Raw genomic sequence first — 14,898 nt, forward strand, 5'->3', positions numbered from 1 at the left:
GACACTAGAGGTGGCATAATGTGTGGGGATAACAGGTGGCATAATGTGTGGGAACTACAGTGTAGCATAATGTATGGTCACTACAGGTTGCATAATGTGTGGGGACTACAGTGTAGTATAATGTGTTGGTGTTTGGGCACTAGAGGTGGCACAATGCGTGGGTACTAGAGGTGGCGTAATGTGTGTGCACTCACAACCGATTCGATGTTGCCCCACAGCGCATGCGCACGACGGAGCCGGCTCCGTCGTGCACATGCGCGAGACCCGGCTAACGACAGGCGCTCCGTCGTTAGGGGTCTCGTAGCAGATGGGGCGAGCTGTCGATGTTGAGTGACAGCTCACCCCGTTTGCTGGGCGGGCCGGGGGCGTGCCTGGCAAAATGGAGGCATTCCAGTCGGAACGCTTGCCGTTTGGGGCCGGCCCCACTGACATCATTGCTGATGTCAGTGGGGAACTTCCTGCTCGAACAGAGCAGGAAGCTCCCTGGGGCTTACGAGTGCCCAGACCCTACCCTAAGGTCTGGTCGTAAGCCCCGATGGTCGCGATGGTCTTGACCATCGCGACCATCACCCATGTCGGTCGTTAGAACTGCGGGTGTTAACACACAGCTTAACGATCGACAAGGAGGCGGCCGCTCAGGATGCAAGCGGCCTCCCTGGTTCAGAGCGACTGCTTGCATCTAACGACCGCCTCTGAATGAGGCCCTTTGTCCCTGGTCCCTCCATACACACTACTACCTCTCTGTACTAGCCTATCTTTGAGTTTTCATTCTAAGATGCCATGAGTGCCACACCTTTACACTGTACATTCTTTTTGTGAGGGCACTGGCAGCAGTTAAACATTGTTATTGGGAGTTCCAGACCAGGGACGCATTTATATATACTGTGGGCCTCTTTAATTGCATTCCCCTGTGGGCCCTTCATGATCCAGTCTGCCACTTGTCATACGTTACCCACACTCTTCATAAATAGATGTTAAAGTCATTGTCTTGTAACAGTAGATTACAGACGTAATGGAACATATATAATGTCAGTAGATAATTAACAGTAGAGTACAAACATAATGGTACATACATAATGGAATACAGTATCAGTAGATATTCTTATGACAAAAACAGATAAATGTTGGCTAATCATATGAGAGTAGATTGGTGCGTGTGTCACATCTAATCACTGAATGCATCCACAGCTTATCATCAGTGCCTATGACATGGAGGTTACAGCCCCTTACTTTAACTTGTGCCTCCTCTTTGTACCATATGTGCAAATGTGTGTGCTGAGCTGCAGCTGCAATCCCAAGTGGGACCAGGAGAGCTCTGCTTGCTGTGGCAGGCAGAGACACACGGATACAGTACAGAGGAAGAGGCTGCACAGACTGAGCTGATACAAGACGAATCCCAGCACCAGGAATGCACACACTGAGCTCCAGCATTTGGATCACAATCAATGTTAACACTGCACTAAGGAGATCTATTTTATCATCAATTGTGCCTGCCCGGGATCTATAGAGAATCAACCTTCTGATAGGCTGAATCTTCTGTGGGGACCATTATCATCTGTAAACAGATAACAACAGAGGAGAGAGCAACGTGGGAATCGGATTTCTCTTGCTACTGTTCCTTTTTGCATTACACAGCCTTTGATATTTTTCCACTTTGAATTGGGGTTATTCTTACTGACAGACTTAATTCTGGTTACCTCCCCACCTCAAGTATAATTATACCCTCCTCCTTCATTTTTATATTCTTTCCTCCCTCTATCGACCCCCTGTGTCTTATCTGTTTAATAATTTCACCAAACCTCTACTAAAATCAACACCAACCCTTCCTCCTCTTTGATCCTATCCAACTGCCCCTTGTTAAGGTGAGTTATGTCGTTTCAGCACTTTTTCTCATTGTGTGTGTTTTTTTTTTGCTCTTGTGTTCTGTTTACTATGAACTATATTTGCAGTTATATTATGATGCATAGATTACAGACGTTCATTCATGTTTACTCTATCCCATGTGATATTTGGATTTGTTGAGATAAGATGCTGTGACCATATAATACACCGTGAATGGAAGTGGGAGTGATTAATGCCTAATTATTACAGTACATGATGGGACTGGCACTTACTGTATAAGAATGTACGTACATATGCTTGTAGTTACAGAGATAAATGGATGCTACTGAAAGTTTAAGGTGTGGTCACATCCAATTACATTTAGCATTACAATGGCATACTGTAGCTAATGATAATCGTTATCTATAGTGGTTACATGCTAACAGTATATATGTGACCCAATTATTTATAGGGTCCCGATTCACTCAACAGCTCCCCTGTATTTTAGCCTACTGTGTATATTATTACATAATTGGTAAACGCTCCTTGCCGTGTGCACACTGACATGTATGGGAGGGAGGCTGATACATCTCTGGAGGTACAGTAGTGTTTTGTGTAGAGGGTGATGAACGCAATGTGCAGTATTAAATATCTGGAGCTCAAGCCTGGAGAATGCACTAATGTAAGTGGATGAGAGAGCAAAAGAGTGCTGCTCAGGGAAGTGGTGATGACGTCAGGCTTGTTTGGGCTCTATGCTTCTTGTTTGGATTCTCTAGGTGCCAAACTAAAATAAAGTGCTCATCTAAATTGTTTGTAGTTGTGTTCTGGAAATGAGATAGGAAAGTGGGAGCCATTGATGAATGTCTTTGTAGTGGTCCTAATCTCAGCATATGCCTTTACACCCACGTTCTTACGGATTGGATGAAGAATTGAAGAATGGTGGGATGGGATGAAGAACTCTCATTACTGACTAAAGTGTGTACACTGCATAGCTTCCATGTTAGGCTTAATAGTTGAAAGGCAAATGCTATATTCATTAAATGGTAAAATAAATGTTTGTGCAGAATGCCTCTGGTGAATTGGTGAAATGCTTGGATATATAACATTATTGATTCTAAAGGGGCCTATCAATTACACGACTTTGTGAACAACCTGACCAAAACCTCCAAAAGCAGGAGGTTTTGGTCGGATCATGTAAAAAGTTGTGTAATGGATAAGCTACAAACATCCTGCGACGCACATTCCCGCGAACAACTGTCAGAGTCTCTTGCCGTTCGAACATGGTGGTCAATTTCTGTATATTGCAGACTTGTGCAATCCTATAAGCAACATTGGGATGGTTATAATCACTGTCTGTTGTACAGTACAGTGCAATTAAAAATAGTGCGTGTGATCTTGACTACTTGCTGAGATGTTATATATAGAAATAGTATGTTACTGTAGTTGAGACTTCACGAAGTTCAGTCATCGCTAAAGCCTGGGAAGTGGCTGTTCCTTGACAACTAATATGGGTGTGCTGTAGTTATGAACTGTCAAATGCAGTGATCTCATACATACTGTATATTATTTTGTTGAATCAGAACCTATCATGTGTACCTGATTTACAAGTTTGAAATAAATGAATTATCTCAGACTGCACTGACCACATTGCTTTATTGAAAGCCATTGGTAAAGATTTTAAAAATAAGTACGGCCTGGATTCCATAGCCATTAAGTGACATCTGTGAATTAGAGATGTGCACTGACCCCTGTGTTTTGGTTTTGGATCTTGATCTCTCCTGGTTTTGGATCTGAATCTGGTTTTGGATTTTTTTCCTTGGTGTTTTGTTATTCGGTTTTGGTTTTGGACCTGGACTTTTTTTTAAAAAAATGATAAAAACAGTTAAAATCACATAATTTGGGATTTTTTTTGTCCCTACAGTATTATTGACCTCAATAACATTTATTTCCAGTCATTTTCAGTGAGTTTTGACCACCTCACACAATATTGTTCACCAACATAGGCATAGACGAAACCAACTCACAAGTACGTTCAATAGAATGTAATAATGCAACACAGAAATTTACTAAAAATTGTGCAAGGAATATCCTTGCTCAAAACAATTAGTTGCCCCCAGCACATGCCTGTTTTCACTGCCCAATCTGTATTTTCCTCATGGGGGGTGCCGGGCCATCAATGCCTGACCCTTGTAAAGTCCCGATCAATCAGACTTTCTCTTGAACAGTTCCCCAAAGCTTCAGTACCTGTGAGTTAGAAACAGTGCAGGTCGGATACAGTGTGGGTTACAGTGCGGGTCTATTATATTGCGGGATACGGTGTGGGTTGGATACAGTGCGGGTCTGATATAGTGCGGGATACAGTGTGGGTTGGATGCAGTGCAGGTTGGAAACAGTGTGGGTTGGATACACCAAAAGTACATTTACTGTGACAGCAGTGTTGGTAGTGCGGGGTTGCTGAAGGTGTCCTCAGTACATGGGATGGCAGTGCTGCGGTGCTGGCAGTGTCCTCAGTGAATGGTACTGGCGGTGTCGGGAATGTGGTGATGCCAGCGGTGTTTTCAGTGCAGGTTTGCTGGCTGTGTCAGCAGTGCCGGGGTTGCTGACGCTGTCCTCAAAACATGGAATATGGCAGTGATGCGGTGCTGGCAGTGTCCTCAGTGAAGGGTACTGGCGGTGTCGGCAGTGCGGGGGTGCCAGCGGTTTCTTCAGTGTAGTTTGCTGACTGTCTCAGCACTGCAGGGGTGTTCTCAATGCAGGGTGCTGGTGGTGTCGGCAGCATGGGGGAGCCAGTAGTGTCAGCAGCGGGGCTGCCGGCGGTGTCAGCAGTGGGGGTGCCGACAGCTGGTGTGTTGGCAGCGGTGTGTGACGGCATCAGGTGTGTCGGCAGTGGGGGGTGCCAGCCGCGGGAACCAGCGCTATCTTCTTTTAGTTGTTTTTTTCCCTGCATTCAATGGGCTTAACGCTGATTGGCTGAGAGCCGTGACAGACTGCTCTGTCAGCCGATCAGCGCTTTGCCCATTGAAGGCAAAGGGATCTTCAAAAATGGCCACTCGAGGCAAAACCTCGAGATCTGACAGCAGATCGCGAGGTTTTGCCTTGGGAGAGGGATATGGGGCAGGCAGGGAGATCCCCGAAATTCGGGTGGGTTCGGTTCTCTGAGAACTAAACCCGCTCATCCCTACTGTGGATACAGCCCTTTATCTCTGAGATGACGATTAGGATGGATTGATCTGATTTCAAGGATCAGCTTTTTAAATATGTAACCCCCTTCCTTTCGCACCTTACTAGCCCCACTGGCCAGTAAAAGGCAGAGGGTGGGGTTCAGGGGTGGGAGGCATCAGGGAGTTAAAAGAGGCAGCTGGGGGGGAGAGAGCCTTTTTATATCTCTCTCCCATGCTTTAGGAAAGCAGTGGCAAACGAAGGATTTTGAAAGGGGGGTTTCCAAATCCTTGGTTACCAATCCAATGAAAAAACATCTAGCCACAAATATATATATATACAGTCAGGTGCATAAATATTGGGACATTGGCAGAATTTTCATATTTTGACCTCTATTCACCAGCACAATGGCTTTGAAATGAAACAAACAAGATGTGCTTTAACTGCAAACTTTCAGATTTAATTTGAGGGTAATTACATCCAAATCAGGTGAACGGTGTAGGAATTACAACGGTTTCTATATGTGCCTTCCACTTTTTAAGGGGCCAAAAGTAATGGGACTATCAACTCAAAAGCTATTTCATTGACAGGTATGGGCTATTCCCTCGTTATTTCATTATCAATTAAGCAGGTAAAAGGTCTGGAGTTGATTCTAGATGTAACATTTGCATTTGGAATCAGTTGCTGTCGACTCTCAATATGAGATCCAAAGAGCTGTCTCTATCAGTGAAGCAAGCCATCATTAGGCTGACAAATCAAAACAAACCCATCAGAGAGATAGCAAAAACATTAGGTGTGGCCAAATCAACTGTTTGGAACATTCTTAAAAAGAAAGAATGCACCGGAGAGCTCAGCAACACCAAAAGACCTGGAAGACCATGGAAAACAACTGTGGTGGATGACAGAAGAATTATTTCCCTGGTGAAGAAAAACCCCTTCACAACAGTTGGCCAAATCAAGTAGGAGGTAGGTGTATATGTGTCAAAGTCAACAATCAAGAGAAGACTTCACAAGAGTGTCTATAGAGGGTTCACCACAAAATGTAAACCATTGGTGAGACTCAAAAACAGGAAGACCAGATTAGAGTTTGCCAAACAACATCTAAAAAAGCCATTACAGTTCTGGAACAACATCCTATGGACAGATGAGACAAAGATCAACTTGTACCAGAGTGATGGGAAGAGAAGAGTATGGAGAAGGAAAGGAACTGCTCATGATCCAAAACATACCACCTCATCAGTGAAGCATGGTGGTGGTAGTGTCATGGCGTGGGCATGTATGGCTGCCAATGGAACTGGTTCCCTTGTATTTATTGATGATGTGACTGCTGACAAAAGCAGTAGAATTAATTCTGAAGTGTTTCGGGCAATATTATATGCTCATATTCAGTCACATGCTTCAGAACTCATTGGACGGCGCTTCACAGTGCAGATGGACAATGACCCGAAGCATACTGCAAAAGCAACCAAAGAGTTTTTTAAGGCTAAAAAGTGGAATGTTACGCAATGGCCAAGTCAATCCCCTGACCTGAATCCGATTGAGCATGCATTTCACTTGATGAAACCAAAACTGAAGGGAAAATGCCCCAAGAACAAGCAGGAACTGAAGACATTTGCAGTAGAGGCCTGGCAGAGCATCACCAGGGATGAAACCCAGCGTCTGGTGATGTCTATGCGTTCCAGACTTCAGGCTGTAATTGCCTGCAAAGGATTTGCAACAAAGTATTAAAAAGTGAAAGTTAGATTTAGGATTGTTTAGTTTGTCCCATTACTTTTGGCCCCTTAAAAAGTGTGAGGCGCATATAGAAACCATTGTAATTCCTACACCGTTCACCTGATTTGGATGTAATTACCCTCAAATTAAATCTGAAAGTCTGCAGTTAAAGCACATCTTGTCTGTTTCATCTCAAAGCCATTGTGGTGGTGAATAGAGGCCAAAATATGAAAATTCTGTCAATGTCCCAATATTTATGCACCTGACTGTATATATATATATATATATATATATATACACACTACCATTCAAAAGTTTGGGGTCAGCCAGGCAGTTTCGTATTTTACATGAAAACTGACTTTTATTTATCAAATGAGTTGCAAAATGAATAGAACATATGGTCAAGATTATAGCATTGCAGACCTTTGGTATTCTAACTGCTAATTTGTTGAGGTAATCTGAAGATATTTCACCCCACGCTTCCTGAAGCACCTCCCACAAGTTGGATTGGCTTGATGGGCACTTTTTGCGTACCATACGGTCAAGCTGCTCCCACAACAGCTCAATAGGGTTGAGATCTGGTGACTGCGCTGGCCATCTCTTGGGTGTTTTTTCAATTTTACAAAAATTATCATTGGGAGCCTATGGAATCTACTAGCAACCATGTTTGAAGGATTTTAAAGTGAAGAGGTCTATCTAAAAGGATGATTTTGGACAACAATTCCTATATAAAAAAAGAGGTTTATCCAAAAGGACTAAAACTGGACATTACTTTATAAATTGACTATTTACATCTGGATATTCATTGCGCCCTCTAAGTATTGTTTGTTCCCACTAACAGGGGTTCCACTTGAGGTGCAGCAATCTCTGTACATCACAGCGCAAGATAAGGGCATCATCTATGCCTTTTATATATATATATATATATATATATATATATACACATATATAGAAACAGCTTACACAGGATTTAGGACCACTACAGTAAAATATACCACTCAGCCTATGACGGGGTACACACACACTGACACAGACAGGCACACACACACACACATGCACCTCTATCACTAAAAAACATGAATGCCACAGGCAAATAAATACAGCTAGAATGATTTATTAAAGGCCCCCTCCCCCCATTAGTGCCCCTTATATAGTTCCCCCAGTAGTGGTCACCCTATGAAGTGCCCCCAGTAGTGCCCCTTATACAGTGCCCCCAGTAGTGCCTCTTATACAGTGCCCCTCGTAGTGGTCCCACTATGCTGTGCTTCCAGTAGTTCCCTTTATACAGTGCCCCCAGTAGTGCCCCCCCATGCAGTGCCCTTTATACAGTGCCCACAGTAGTGGTCCCCCCTATGCAGTGACCCCAGTAGTGGTCCCCTGTATGCAGTGCCCCACATACAGTGCCCCCAGAAGTGGTCTACCCCATGCAGTGCCCCCAGTGGTGCCCCTTATACAGTGCCCCCCTATGCAATGCCCCCAGTAGTGCCCCTTATACAGTGCCCCCAGTAATGAGTCCCCTATGCAGTGCCCATTATACAGTGGTGGTCTGCCCTATTCAGTGCCTCTTACATATATAACACAAAACACACACAATATACTTACCTGAATCCGCGCTCCTGCGCCCGCCACCGTCCACTCCTCTGTCCTCCCGCTCGGCACTATGGGAGAGATGTCATGACGTCTCTCCCATAACCCTCTGTGGGAGCCGGAAGGCGAGCTCATGAATGAACTTCAACCCGGCTCCCTCCGTGGATGCAGCAGCCAATGAGAGTCTGACTGACTGTCATGGCTCCTAAAACAAATACACCGCCGGCAGTGGTGTGTTTGTTACTGTGTAGTGCGGACCGCACTTACTGTGGTCCTCACTACACTTACTAAAACCTACTGCGCTATGCCACTGATCAGCGGGCAGGGAGTTTCTGGGTACTCAGAAACCCCCCCTGCGTGTGCCTATGGAAAGTATGTGCAGTTGTGCATAAAATATTAACAAAATAAAATTTTAAAAAATCCTGCCATTTAGCCAATACGCGGGTGCTAGTTTTCTGGGTTTCATGAAATGGATTGTTGTGCAAAAGTGTTTTAATTTTCCTAAAAAAAAAAAAGTTTTTCTTTATGCAGAGGTAATTATCTTGCATTTCATTTTGTTACAGTTTGTAAGTGGGGAGAAGCTGTGCACAAGGCATAGCGAGTAGGGGATTGTAAGAGTGCCAATCATATTCACTGGGATAGCCGGCAGCATGCCTGTACCAGCCTAAAACAGGTTGGACTATATGGGCTGCACGCCAGCTGAGGGTGATGTGCAGATGGTAGCTGGTCCCAAAAGTAGGGGGCATGGTTGCGTGCTTAAGAGGTGGAGCCGAGCATGCCCCAGGTGGTAAACGTGGTTGGGGTATGGTTTGTGTGCTTACAAGTTTGGGCCAAGCATAGCCCAGGTGGTAAATGTGGTAGAGGACGTGGGTGTGTGTCTACAATTATGGGCCGAGCACACCGTCGGTGGTAAATGCGTTAGGTCGTGGTTGCATGCCTACATGGTTTTGCCGTGCAAGCCCCAGGTGGAAAAACAGGGAAGTTGTGAGAGCCTTGCCCACGGCTCTTTTCCTTGCCCTGCAATCTATTTTAATTGTGTTCTTTTAAAATAAAGCTGTGACCGATTTCTTTTGCCCAAAATTACAAGTCTCGAGTCAGTCACTTGTTGGTAATATGCGAGGTGCCAGCAAGTCGGCCTCTCCATCCTTACTACATAGAGTACATACATAATGGAATATAGTATCAGTAGATATTGTTATGGCAGACACAGATGAATGTTGGCTAATCATATGAGAGTAGATTGGTGTGTGTGTCACATCTAATCACTGAATGCATCCACAGCTTATCATCAGTGCCTATGACATGGAGGTTACAGCCCCTTACTTCAACTTGTGCCTCCTCTTTGTACCGTACGTGCCAATGTGTGTGCTGAGCTGCAGCTGCAAATCACAAGGGGGGCCTGGAGAGCTCTGCTTGCTGTGGCAGGCAGAGACACACGGATACAGTACAGAGGAAGAGGCTGCACAGACTGAGCTGATACAAGACGAATCCCAGCACCAGGAATGCACACACTGAGCTCCAGCATTTGGATCACAATCAATGTTAACACTGCACTAAGGAGATCTATTTTATCATCAATTGTGCCTGCCCGGGATCTATAGAGAATCAACCTTCTGATAGGCTGAATCTTCTGTGGGGACCATTATCATCTGTAAACAGATAACAACAGAGGAGAGAGCAACGTGGGAATCGGATTTCTCTTGCTACTGTTCCTTTTTGCATTACACAGCCTTTGATATTTTTCCACTTTGAATTGGGGTTATTCTTACTGACAGACTTAATTCTGGTTTCCTCCCCAAATCAAGTATAATTATACCCTCCTCCTTCATTTTTATATTCTTTCCTCCCTCTATCGACCCCCTGTGTCTTATCTGTTTAATAATTTCACCAAACCTCTACTAAAATCAACACCAACCCTTCCTCCTCTTTGATCCTATCCAACACACCCTTGTTAAGGTGAGTTATGTCGTTTCAGCACTTTTTTCCTTGTGTGTGTTTTTTTGCTCTTGTGTTCTGTTTGCTATATACTATTCTTGATGTTATTTATGATGCATAGATTACAGACGTTCAACCGTGTTTATTCTATCCCATGTGATATTTGGCTTTGTTGAGTTAAGATGCTGGGACCATATAATACACTGTGAATGGAAGTAGGAGTGATTAATGCCTAATTATTACAGTACATGATGGGACTGGCACTTACTGTATAAGAATGTACGTACATATGCTTGTAGTTACAGAGATAAATGGATGCTACTGAAAGTTTAAGGTGTGGTCACATCCAATTACATTTACCATTACAATGGCATACGGTAGCTAATGATAATCGTGATCTATAGTGGTTACATGCTAACAGTATATGTGACCCAATTATTTATAGGGTCCCGATTCACTCCACAGCTCCCCTGTATTTTAGCCTACTGTACATATTATTACATAATTGGTAAACGCTCCTTGCCGTGTGCACACTGACATGTATGGGAGGGAGGCTGATACATCTCTGGAGGTACAGTACTGTGTCGTGTAGAGGGTGATGAATGCAATGTGCGCACACTTATATGAAATATTTGGAACTCAAGCCTGAAAAAGGCACTAATGTAAGTGGATGAGAGAGCAAGAGAGTGCTGCTCAGGGAAGTGGTGATGACGTCAGGTTTGTTTGGGCTCTATGCTTTGGATTCACCAAGTGCCAAACTCAAGTAAAGTGCTCATCTAAATTGCTTATAGATGTGTTCTGGAAAAGAGATAGGAAGTGGAAGCCATTCAACAACCCAAAATGAAATGTTTTTGTAGTGGTCCTAATGTCAGTATATGCCTTTACACCCACGTTCTTACAGATTGGATGAAGAATGGTGGGATGGGATGAAGAATTCTCAATACTGACTAAAGTGTATAAACTGCATAGCTTGCATGTTAGGCTTAATAGTCGTAAGGCAAATGCTACATTCATTAGATAGTAAAATAAATGTTTGTGCAACATGCCTCTGGTGAATTGCTTGGATATATAACATTATTGATTCGGTGTAAGCCTATAAGCAGCATTGATGGTTATAATTATTGTCTGTTGTACAGTACAGTGCAATTAAAAATACTGCATGTGATTTTGACTACTTATATATGTCATATAGAGAGATAGTATGTTAGTTAAGACTTCATGAAGTTCAGTCATCGCTAAAGCCTGGGAAGTGGCTGTTCCTTGACAACTAATATGGGTGTGCTGTAGCTATGAACTGTCAAATACAGTGATCTCATACATACTGTATATTATTTTTTTGAATCAGAACCTATCTAGTGTACCTGATTTACAAGTTTGTAATAAATTACTTTTGCCAGACTGCACTGACCATATTGCTGTATTGAAAGCCATTGGTAAATGTGAATAAGTATGTCCTGGATTCCATAGCCATTGACGTGACATTTGTGGAAACAGCCCTGCAGCTCTGAGATGACGATTAGGGTGGATTGATCGGATTTCATGGACTTGCATTTTAAGAGAAGAGATGGCCTGTCTGCAGACTCTGTGTGGCCCCGTCCTCTCTGGCAGCGCAATATATTCTGGCTTGGTGCCAGAATCTACTGCACATGCGTGGGTTTCTGGGAAAATATCACCCATGCCCCTTATTCATCTCTACTGTGCATGCGCAAATCACTCGGAAAATGTCCGGCACTATTTCTCCTGTAATTTTTGCTGACCTGCAGCGCCAGCCCAGCACTGCAGAGAGGCACTCTGGAGACTGTGGAGAGGTAAGTATAAGGGTGTGCTGTGTGGGCCCCCCTGGACCCAGGGGCCCATATGCACTGCACACCCTGCACCTATTATAGATACACCATTGCATGTAGGAAGACATTTGTACATATTAGACCTGTTTTCATATATTTATTTTGTTTCATTGATCCAGCATACGTTTTTTTTTATTTACCATAATTTTTTTCTGATTATACATCTGAATTACATATTTTGTAAAATTTTTGTAACAGTAGTACATCAATATCTTGTTTATAATGTCTTCAACAGGGCACTAAACATATTTCAGTTAAACATTAAAGTGCTCAAATAACATGTGAAGTTGCCCACTTTGAAGGTTTATTTTTCTTCTGAATTAATCAGCAGTTTTTCATCTTGATCCCCACCACACCCTTATGTTTCTAGCACAAACTAGCACTTACTGTATAAGAATGTGTACTTCCATATGCTTGTAGTAACAGAGATAAATGGATGCTTCTTTTAGTTTAATGTGTGGCCACATCCAATTACATTTAGCATTACAATGGCATACGGTAGCTAATAATACCCGTGATCTATAGTGGTTACATGCTAACAGTATATGTGACCTCATTTTTTTATAGGGTCCCGATTTACTCCACAGCTCCCCTGTATTTTAGTCTACTGTACATATTATTACATAATTGGTAAAACGCTCCTTGCCGTGTGCACACTGACATGTATGGGAGGGAGGCTGATACATCTCTGGAGGTACAGTAGTGTGTCGTGTAGAAGGCGATGGGACTGGCACTTACTGTATAAGAATGTGTAAGTGCTATATATCTATATATAGTAACAGCATAGTTCTTGTATGAGTTTGAAAAGATTAATTGACTCTTCTACAAACCAGATATAAAAATAATATTTTATCTTATTTTTGATTACAAGTAAAAATACAAATTATTTATAGTAGATAGAAGTATAAACATGGCCAGTATATAATACAGCCGATGATGCGGCTTTGGAACCGATGGTGCTGAAGAAGTCGGTGGCAGAAATTAGTGCAACGGTGGTGCGGCTTAAGAACTGATGATGCTGCTTTGGAACCGATGGTGCGGCAGAAGCTTGTAGCAGAGGTTGGTGCAGCAATGGTGTGGCTTAGGAGATGATGATACGGCTTTGGAATCGATGGTGTGGCAGAAATCAGTAGCAGAGGTTGGTGCCGCAATGGTGTGGCTTTGGAGCCAATGGTGCGGCAGAAGCCAGTACAGAAATTGGTGTTGTGATGTTGTGGCTTTGGAAGCTGATGATGCGGCATAGGAGCCAAAGGTGCAGCAAGAACTGGTGGCAGTTATTGGTGTTGTATTGGCGCGGCTTTGAGAACCAATGATGCGGCCTGGGAGCCGATGGTGCGGCAGAAGCCAGTGGCAGAAGTTGGTGTAGCAATGGTGCGGCTTAAGAGCTGATGATGCGACTTTAAAGACAAAGGCCCTGGCAAGAGCCGGTGGCAGTAATTGGTGTTACGATGGTGCGGCTTTGAGAGCCAATGATGCGGCCAAGGAGCCAATGGCAGTAGCTAGTAACAGTTGTTGCAATGGTGTGGCTCTGAGAGCTGATGCAGAGGCTGGAGAGCCGGAGACAGCACGGAAGTTGCTGGTGCGGCTGGGAAGCCGATGGAAAGGCTTGAGAGCTGGTGACAGCACGGATGCTGCTGGTGCGGCTAGGGAGAACCAGATTACGATACCACGAGGAGATATAGAATGCTGACCATGCAGCTGAGTCAAGAGAACCTACAGGAATGTTATAGTCAGCGAGGCGACAAAAGGCCAGCGTGCATAAATAGGCGAAGGGTCCAATCACGATGTGTTGTGGGGAACATGTGACATCCTGCGGCATCTGGATCGCCTAGCGATCAATGGCGCTGGACAACAGCATCAGTAGGAAGTAAAATGCTAGCGGTAGACAAGTCGTGACCCGACTTGTAACTGTACCCCCCCTTGAAGCGGGGTTGAAGAACCCCCAGAACCCGGTTTATCAGGAAAATCCCGGAAGAAAAGTCTCCTCAGTCTTGGAGCATGTAGAGCACCTTCAGGAACCCGGTTGCGCTCCTCAAGACCATAGCCTTTCCAGTGGTACAAGAAATGCAAGCGACCCCTGGCAATCTTAGAGTCCAAGATCTTTTCAACCACAAATTTGCATTGACCGTGGACCACAACCGAAGCAGGCCTGGATGGAAACTTGGGCTTAAACTTGACTGAAGACTGGTTTGAACAAGGAACAGTGGAAGGTGTTGTTGATACGGAGAGACTTGGGTAATTGAAGCTTTAAAGCTATCGGATTCACCTGAGAAATGATGCGAAACAGGCCAAATGAACCTCGGACCCAACTGCTGAGTAGGTTGGCGAAGCTTAATATTCTTTATGGAGAGCCAAACCAAATTGCCTTTCTGAAACATACATGACTTCCGATGTCTGTCAGCAGATTTATTGGAGCAGAGAGAGACCTTCCGAAGGCTTTGATGAACCTTGCTAAAAATAAGACAGAGCCGAGAGATACAAGGCAGAACTGGTGAACTTGGAGTCGAAACAATTTGCTATGGGATGTTGGCCCGTGACACAGAAGAACGGAGAAACTAATGATGCTGAATGGTATGAGTTGTTAAAAGCGAACTCAGCAAGCAGCAGATGGGACACCCAGTTGTTATGACACTTGGAGATGTAACCACGTAAATATGGCTCCAGACACTTGTTAACACGCTCAGTTTGCCCATTAGATTGATTGCGGATGGTACCCTGAAGAAAGGCTGAGGTCAATGCCCAAGGAAGCACAGAAGGCGCTCCAGAACTGTGGCACAAATTGCGTTCCTCAATCTGACACAATATCCATCGGCAAGCCGTGCAGGCAAAAGATATGCTG

The 14,898-nt window shown here is 44.0% G+C and overlaps 1 protein-coding gene across 4 annotated transcripts in view; it reads left to right on the forward strand.

Moving 5' to 3' along the window:
• The first annotated feature begins 1,335 nt into the window (after window positions 1-1,335).
• LOC148522870 (poly(rC)-binding protein 3-like) overlaps window positions 1,336-14,898 on the forward strand; it is a 1,341,444-nt gene continuing 1,327,881 nt past the window's right edge. For 3 of the 4 annotated variants that reach the window (XM_088473627.1, XM_088473623.1, XM_088473629.1), the window contains exon 1: window positions 9,691-10,236. The gene's annotated coding sequence lies outside the window, so the exon portion shown is untranslated. Of the gene's footprint in view, window positions 1,863-9,690; window positions 10,237-14,898 lie in introns of those variants that run through there. The other variant, XM_088473625.1, reaches the window with a different exon arrangement.

Source organism: Taudactylus pleione, unplaced genomic scaffold, assembly GCF_031769625.1.
Source record: "Taudactylus pleione unplaced genomic scaffold, aTauple2 ptg000137l, whole genome shotgun sequence".
In the NCBI taxonomy this organism is placed as follows: domain Eukaryota; kingdom Metazoa; phylum Chordata; class Amphibia; order Anura; family Myobatrachidae; genus Taudactylus; species Taudactylus pleione.